Raw genomic sequence first — 7500 nt, 5'->3', positions numbered from 1 at the left:
ACAAAAATCTTTAATAATTTCCGTATTTCGAAGAAATCGATCACACCAACAGCATATCATCCATGTATACAATCAATATGAAACTTATTCGTAAGCGGAACTTTCATTTCGAACAAATATTTTTCATATCATATGTGAAGTCGATCGAAAAAACGACTAAGTCCCTAATGTATGAATACATAGCCATTATAAAATGTAAAAATTAAAAAAAAACTTTTTTATTTCACATGTTCTTTATATTTTATTATTTATAGTATTTTAATTGAACATATAATGCCATTTATATATTAGAAATGTATAAAATACGAACTTTTAAAATTTTTGTAATACACGAACCGGTCCCAGATTTACCGAATGTCAATTTCTGGCCCTCGCATATATAGGAGGTGGCGGCGCGTGTGGTGGGTCCGCGTCGTCACGTTGCGTACTGTAGGTTGATAGGCGTCGAAGGGAGTTGGTTATATGAAAATATCACATCGTGCAATAGATGTTGATATAAAAATATTATCACATCGTATATTCGATGTTGATAATATAATAATGAAAAATGAAAAAATATCTCATCATTTCTTTGATGTTGATAAAATATGTATGTGAATGATGATAATGAAAAATGAAAAATATCTCGTCATATCTTTGATGTTGATATAATAATGAAAAATGAAAGTATCTCATCATATTTTTGATGTTGATAATATAAATAAGAGACAAAAAAAAAAAAAAATTTTTTTTTTTTTTAATTTAAAAATTATTTCGAATGAAATAATTGTACGTACGTGTACGTACGTTTGAATGATGAAAAAGTACGCTTCGAGAAATCCTCCTAATAACCTTCTTCCTTCGACAAAACTTCTCTGTGTTGACCGCCGACGGTCGTCGCGTAGTACTTAGCTATACATATCACGATGTGTTTCACACAACGTTTTATAATGGTTAGTATGAAGCGTGATCGTTCTAACGGGGTCGTATTGTACAAAATTTGCTTCCGTCGTGTTGCGCGTAAGTGTGACCGCCGGAGACAATCCCTTAGTAGATAATCCGCCCGAAATAGAATCTATTGGTACTAGATCTCTCTAACACCGTGCGATGATACCGATGTTTGACGTGTCGTATTTGTTAACGCATATATGACAATGTTAACCGATATTAAAGGTGTACGATCTCGTTATAAAAGTAACGATCAACAATATGAAACTTTTTGATGCGTTCAAAATGTTTTCATAATAAATATATATATATAATATATATGAATTAAGAAAGAGAGGAGGAGGAGTATGATATAAAATGTGTGTGTGTATATTTCAAAGAAAATATACAAAAATGAATAAATAAATAAAAACAAAATAATAATCAGGCCACCGTTACGTGCCCTCGCTTCCTATATCACAATATAAGAGCGAACGCGTACGATGCGCTCTCGATTGAGAGTTAACTAAAATTAGCTAGCTCCCTGGTTGATCCTGCCAGTAGTTATATGCTTGTCTCAAAGATTAAGCCATGCATGTCTCAGTGCAAGCCGTATTAAGGCGATACCGCGAATGGCTCAATATATCAGTTTTGGTTCCTTAGATCTTACTCAGTTACTTGGATAACTGTGGTAATTCTAGAGCTAATACATGCAATCAGAACTCTGACCAGTGATGGGATGAGTGCTTTTATTAGATCAAAACCAATCGACGGAGGGCCTCGCGTCCGAAGTCGTTAATTTTGATGAATCTGGATAACTTTTGCCGATCGCATGGTCAAGTACCGGCGACGCATCTTTCAAATGTCTGCCTTATCAACTTTCGATGGTAGTTTCTGCGACTACCATGGTTGTCACGGGTAACGGGGAATCAGGGTTCGATTCCGGAGAGGGAGCCTGAGAAACGGCTACCACATCCAAGGAAGGCAGCAGGCGCGCAAATTACCCACTCCCGGCACGGGGAGGTAGTGACGAAAAATAACGATACGGGACTCTTACGAGGCCTCGTAATCGGAATGAGTACACTTTAAATATTTTAACGAGGAACAATTGGAGGGCAAGTCTGGTGCCAGCAGCCGCGGTAATTCCAGCTCCAATAGCGTATACTAAAATTGTTGCGGTTAAAAAGCTCGTAGTTGCATTTGTGCGCCGCGCTGTCGGTGCACCGCATCCGCGGTGATACTGACACGTCTGCGGAGCATATCGTCGGTGAGCCGGCGGTAAAACGCCGGTTCAATATCAAAATCCTATCGCGGTGCTCTTCAGTGAGTGTCGAGATGGGCCGACAATTTTACTTTGAACAAATTAGAGTGCTCAAAGCGGGCTCAAAACGCCGCTTGAATATTTCGTGCATGGAATAATAGAATATGATCTCGGTTCTATTTTGTTGGTTTTCAGAACTCCGAGGTAATGATTAATAGGGATAACTGGGGGCATTCGTATTGCGACGTTAGAGGTGAAATTCTTGGATCGTCGCAAGACGAACATCAGCGAAAGCATTTGCCAAAGGTGTTTTCATCAATCAAGAACGAAAGTTAGAGGTTCGAAGGCGATTAGATACCGCCCTAGTTCTAACCGTAAATATGTCATCTAGCGATCCGCCGACGTTATTACAATGGCTCGGCGGGCAGCTTCCGGGAAACCAAAGATTTTGGACTCCGGGGGGAGTATGGTTGCAAAGCTGAAACTTAAAGGAATTGACGGAAGGGCACCACCAGGAGTGGAGCCTGCGGCTTAATTTGACTCAACACGGGAAATCTCACCAGGCCCGGACACCGGAAGGATTGACAGATTAATAGCTCTTTCTTGATTCGGTGGGTGGTGGTGCATGGCCGTTCTTAGTTGGTGGAGCGATTTGTCTGGTTAATTCCGGTAACGAACGAGACTCTAGCCTGCTAAATAGGCGTCGTCATTTAGGTGTGAGCGATTTCGGTCGTTCAACTCACTGACGGCGTATTAAAATTCTTCTTAGAGGGACCGGCGGCTTCGAGCCGCACGAGATTGAGCAATAACAGGTCTGTGATGCCCTTAGATGTCCTGGGCCGCACGCGCGCTACACTGAAGGAATCAGCATGTTCTCCCTGGCCTAGAGGCCCGGGCAACCCGTTGAAACTCCTTCGTGCTGGGGATTGGGGTTTGCAATTATCCCCCATAAACGAGGAATTCCTAGTAAGCGCGAGTCATAAGCTCGCGTTGATTACGTCCCTGCCCTTTGTACACACCGCCCGTCGCTACTACCGATTGAATGATTTAGTGAGGTCTTCGGACCGACACGCGGTGGCTTCACGGCCGTCGGCGTTGCTGGGAAGTTGACCAAACTTGATCATTTAGAGGAAGTAAAAGTCGTAACAAGGTTTCCGTAGGGGAACCTGCGGAAGGATCATTAACGTTATATAACATCCGATATCAAAGCGATATCAGGATGATTATGATAATATTATATATCCAAGTAAAAAGAGAGACACATATATAAAAATATATGATGCAAATTAAAAAAAAAAAGAGATGAAAGGGGCGGCATCTCAATAGAAATTAAATATATCTCAAAATAATATATAAATGAAAGGAAAATAAATAAATATTAAACAAAAAAAAAACAACTCTACACAAGCGTGTTATGATGTTTTTGAATGAATAAAAATATAAAAGATGTCAGGGGCGGGACATCAAAATAAAAAGAGACACACAAAAACATACACTCGATTACGCCTAGCGTGTTGTCGTCGTTGTTGTTGTTTGTGATGTTAAAAATAAATAAATAAATAAATGAAAGAGAGATATATAAGATGTGAAGGGGCCACATCTAAAAAATAAATAAATCTCCAAGGAGATCGAAATAATATTATGATGATGATGATGATGAAGGAGAGGAGGAAAAGATACGAAATTTAAAACGATTTGACGGATAAACGGATTCATTAGCGTCCCTTCCTTATCCGATACGCACATATGCACTGTATGAGCATACAATTTATATACTCTTGATGTATATATACGTATATGTTAAAACCAGATAACGTTGTAACTCGAAAGCGATATACTAGATATCATTGATTCATCCTATGTTTCTTAACTCTGGTAGATCTCATTTGACATAGACCGGTAAGAATCCGCGCCGCGAGTCTCTTGACGACTACTCAAGACCTTAATAAGTCTAGTCCGAGTTCTGTTTACTTGGTTGGATCAAGGGCGATTAGAGTGAACGTATAATCTGGGCGTTGAAGATAACATGCTGTGGTATATAGCGCTACTATCATTATCTTGTCATTTCGTTAATTCGTTAGGGACACTCTGAGTTTTTTATGCGGTCCGGTGGATTAGTTGTTTACCGTACGTTAACCACACGGGTAAATCCGGTGGGTCGGTTAGTCCACTTGGAGAGAACGTGGTGTGATACGTTTCGTTTGTCATGTCGTTCGCGTCTTTCTATATTATATATCAACATATCACATGTCAATGTGAAATATGTATGTATGTATAAGTAGATTTGATCGCGTCCGTAGGCAATATGAGGCGTATTGCAGCGTTATATAAATGGCAACACCCCCTATATGCGCACGATTGCCCTCTTTGTTTTTTTTTTTTTTTTTAAAAAAAAAAGAAAATTTAAATGGTGAGCGTCGCCGTACACATGATATATTTATAAAAATCACTACCCTGAACGGTGGATCACTTGGCTCGCGGGTCGATGAAGAACGCAGTTAACTGCGCGTCATAGTGTGAACTGCAGGACACATTTGAACATCGACATTTCGAACGCACATTGCGGTCCGTGGAGAAATATCCAGGACCACTCCTGTCTGAGGGCCGGCTGTATAAAATAATACACCACACTGTTCCATCACGGTATGACACCTCATAACGCACGCGAACACAGAAAGAATTGCATCCATCGCGCACAGACTCGCACATATACGCCACGGAAGTGTCGTTGTGTGTTCGTAGTGTGTGTGCGTGTGTTTGTTCAGTTTGAATTATGTGTATCGTAGTTTTGTTGTTGTCGACTGTGCGAACATATGACGGTTCCGACGACTGCTAATGATCTTTTTATTCTTTTTATTGTTCTCTTTCTGACGAGACACAAACAGCACGAGAACACGACACACGCACAAACACGACGTCGTACCGCACGCGCGTGAGCGCGAACGCCTCCCTCTCGTAGTACACAGAAAAGACTATGATATCTTATTATGTGTCATTATACGAATCGGAGTTGTCGCACTCGTCGTAGTCGTCGTCGTCGTCGTCGTTGTCGTAGTCGTCGTTGTTGCTGTTGTGACCCATCATAGTGAGAGATTTAAATTGAATTATTGATTGTTTGCAAGTTCGTTTGTCCGTTTAAATATTATATGAGAAATATATATATACACACACGTATATGAAGACTATGAAACATTTTTTTCATTGTGTGAATATATCACATCGAAGTCGCGTGAGTGTTGTTGTCTGTGTTATATGGTATGTATATATTATATAATACACCAACGATACTTAGTTACGCCTCGATCAAACAAGTGACACGAGATCGCATCTAGCGTCTGAGCATATATAATATGTGAAGACGGAAACGCACGACACCCGCACAAAAAAATATGAATCTTTGTATGTGTTTGTGTGTGTGTGATACGCGCGATGTTTTGCTGCAGAGAGCGTGATCCTTGCTCCCATCGTTGATCCGTTGCTTTATGATTATGATAATTGTGAAGCGATACGGTGATGTGAGAGGGTAAGAGAAGGTATCCGATGCTCTTTCGTATGCGATTACGTCGTCGTCGTTATTATGCACTTACACATCTACGTCTCTGATTTCAAGATATATTTTTTTTGTCGATGTATGAGCGTTTTATGTTTTCTGTGTCCGATCGTTGTGCGTTTCTATTGTGTCGTTAAGGTCTGTGTTATATTAATATTATATATATATCGTGGACGTGGACATCGAACGAAAACAACGCAATATCGCGCCTTCGTATATATGTGTGATATGTAATAAAACGATGAAAATCGAATTTGAGTGTTTCAAATATATAGTTATTCAATGTATGTGTTGTGTGCAAAAAAAGTAGGCGGACACGACGTCCGAAGAGTGCATCGACGCCGTTTATGAAACCGAAACACTATCACAATCATATATTGTGTGTGTATAATTCGCGCAGACACGAGTACGTGAATCGTGCAGACTACCACACTGCGTGTGCGTGTGTGTGTATGTATAAACGTACTCGGTGTGTGTGTGTGATCATATCGCACATTATATATATGTATGTAAGATTCGTGTTTTAGTTTTGTGGCGTCGTAGCGCTGACGGATATCGCGTCTGCCTCGTTTTTTTATCGTTGGCCTCAGATCAGGGAGGATCACCCGCCGAATTTAAGCATATTAGTAAGCGGAGGAAAAGAAACTAACTAGGATTTCCTTAGTAGCGGCGAGCGAACAGGAAACAGCCCAGCACTGAATCCCGCGGTTGTAACGATCGCGGGAGATGTGGTGTTCGGGAGGTTCCGCTTTCTCGTCGTCGCCGCTCCTGTCCAAGTTCGTCTTGAACGGGGCCGTTTTCCCGTAGAGGGTGCCAGGCCCGTAGCGACGGAGCGAGACGGCGAGAGGGACACTCCTCAGAGTCGGGTTGCTTGAGAGTGCAGCCCTAAGTGGGTGGTAAACTCCATCTAAGGCTAAATATTACCGCGAGACCGATAGCGAACAAGTACCGTGAGGGAAAGTTGAAAAGAACTTTGAAGAGAGAGTTCAAGAGTACGTGAAACCGTTCAGGGGTAAACCTGCGAAACTCGAATGAACGAACGGAGAGATTCATCGTCGCTCGGCGGCGTACGGGCGTCGCGCCTCGATGTCGTGCTTGCGTCACGCAAGTGGCGTACGGCATGACACGGGTCGCGTCCGTCGACGTTCGCCGAAGGCGTGCACTTCTCTCTTAGTAATACATCGCGACCCGTTCGATGTCGGCATAAGCGCCGTTCGGGAGTCCAATCGTCGCGTTCACGCGTGGCGGCTGGACCGTGACGGTGGCCTGCCGGCTGTCGGACGGTAGTACAAAATCGTACAATATACGAATCGCGCACGCGTCTCAAAACGCGTCCGGCCCGACGCAAGCGTGCGCCGCATACAGTCTCTGTCCTGCCCGAGTGCGGATAGGGGCGCGGTGCTGCTGTCTGTCGCCGCCGTGCTGTCTCGGACTGTGCGCGTATCCGTCTGCGATGATTCATTTTCGGGCACTCGCAGGACCCGTCTTGAAACACGGACCAAGGAGTCTAGCATGTGTGCGAGTCATTGAGTTGTTTTTATAACACAAAACTGAAAGGCGTAACGAAAGTGAAGGTGAACGCTTGCCGTTCGCTCAGGGAGGATGGAGCGTCGGTCTTGATCGATCTCTCGCACTCCCGAGGCGTCTCGTTTCCAATCCGTGAATGCAGGCGCGCTCTGAGCACAGATGCTGGGACCCGAAAGATGGTGAACTATGCCTGGTCAGGTCGAAGTCAGGGGAAACCCTGATGGAGGACCGTAGCGATTCTGACGTGCAAATCGAT

General features: G+C 42.8%; 3 non-coding genes across 3 annotated transcripts in view; all 3 read left to right on the top strand.

Annotated features, from left to right (window-relative positions):
• Positions 1–1447: 1447 nt before the first annotated feature.
• LOC133320686 (small subunit ribosomal RNA) lies at positions 1448–3350 on the top strand. The gene has a single exon (XR_009753887.1). It is a non-coding gene; the product is annotated as a small subunit ribosomal RNA (ribosomal RNA).
• A 1267-nt stretch (positions 3351–4617) lies between these two features.
• Positions 4618–4774, top strand: LOC133320676 (5.8S ribosomal RNA). The gene has a single exon (XR_009753876.1). It is a non-coding gene; the product is annotated as a 5.8S ribosomal RNA (ribosomal RNA).
• Positions 4775–6298: 1524 nt separating this feature from the next.
• Positions 6299–7500, top strand: part of LOC133320702 (large subunit ribosomal RNA) — a 4020-nt gene continuing 2818 nt past the window's right edge. The window contains exon 1 of the ribosomal RNA XR_009753903.1: positions 6299–7500. This exon is cut by the window's right edge and continues 2818 nt beyond it. This is a non-coding gene — a ribosomal RNA (large subunit ribosomal RNA).

The sequence above is a fragment of the Danaus plexippus genome, unplaced genomic scaffold, assembly GCF_018135715.1.
Source record: "Danaus plexippus unplaced genomic scaffold, MEX_DaPlex mxdp_48, whole genome shotgun sequence".
NCBI classification, from domain to species: domain Eukaryota; kingdom Metazoa; phylum Arthropoda; class Insecta; order Lepidoptera; family Nymphalidae; genus Danaus; species Danaus plexippus.
The sequence above is the reverse complement of the archived record's forward strand: the minus strand, read 5'-3'. Positions and strand labels throughout refer to the sequence as shown.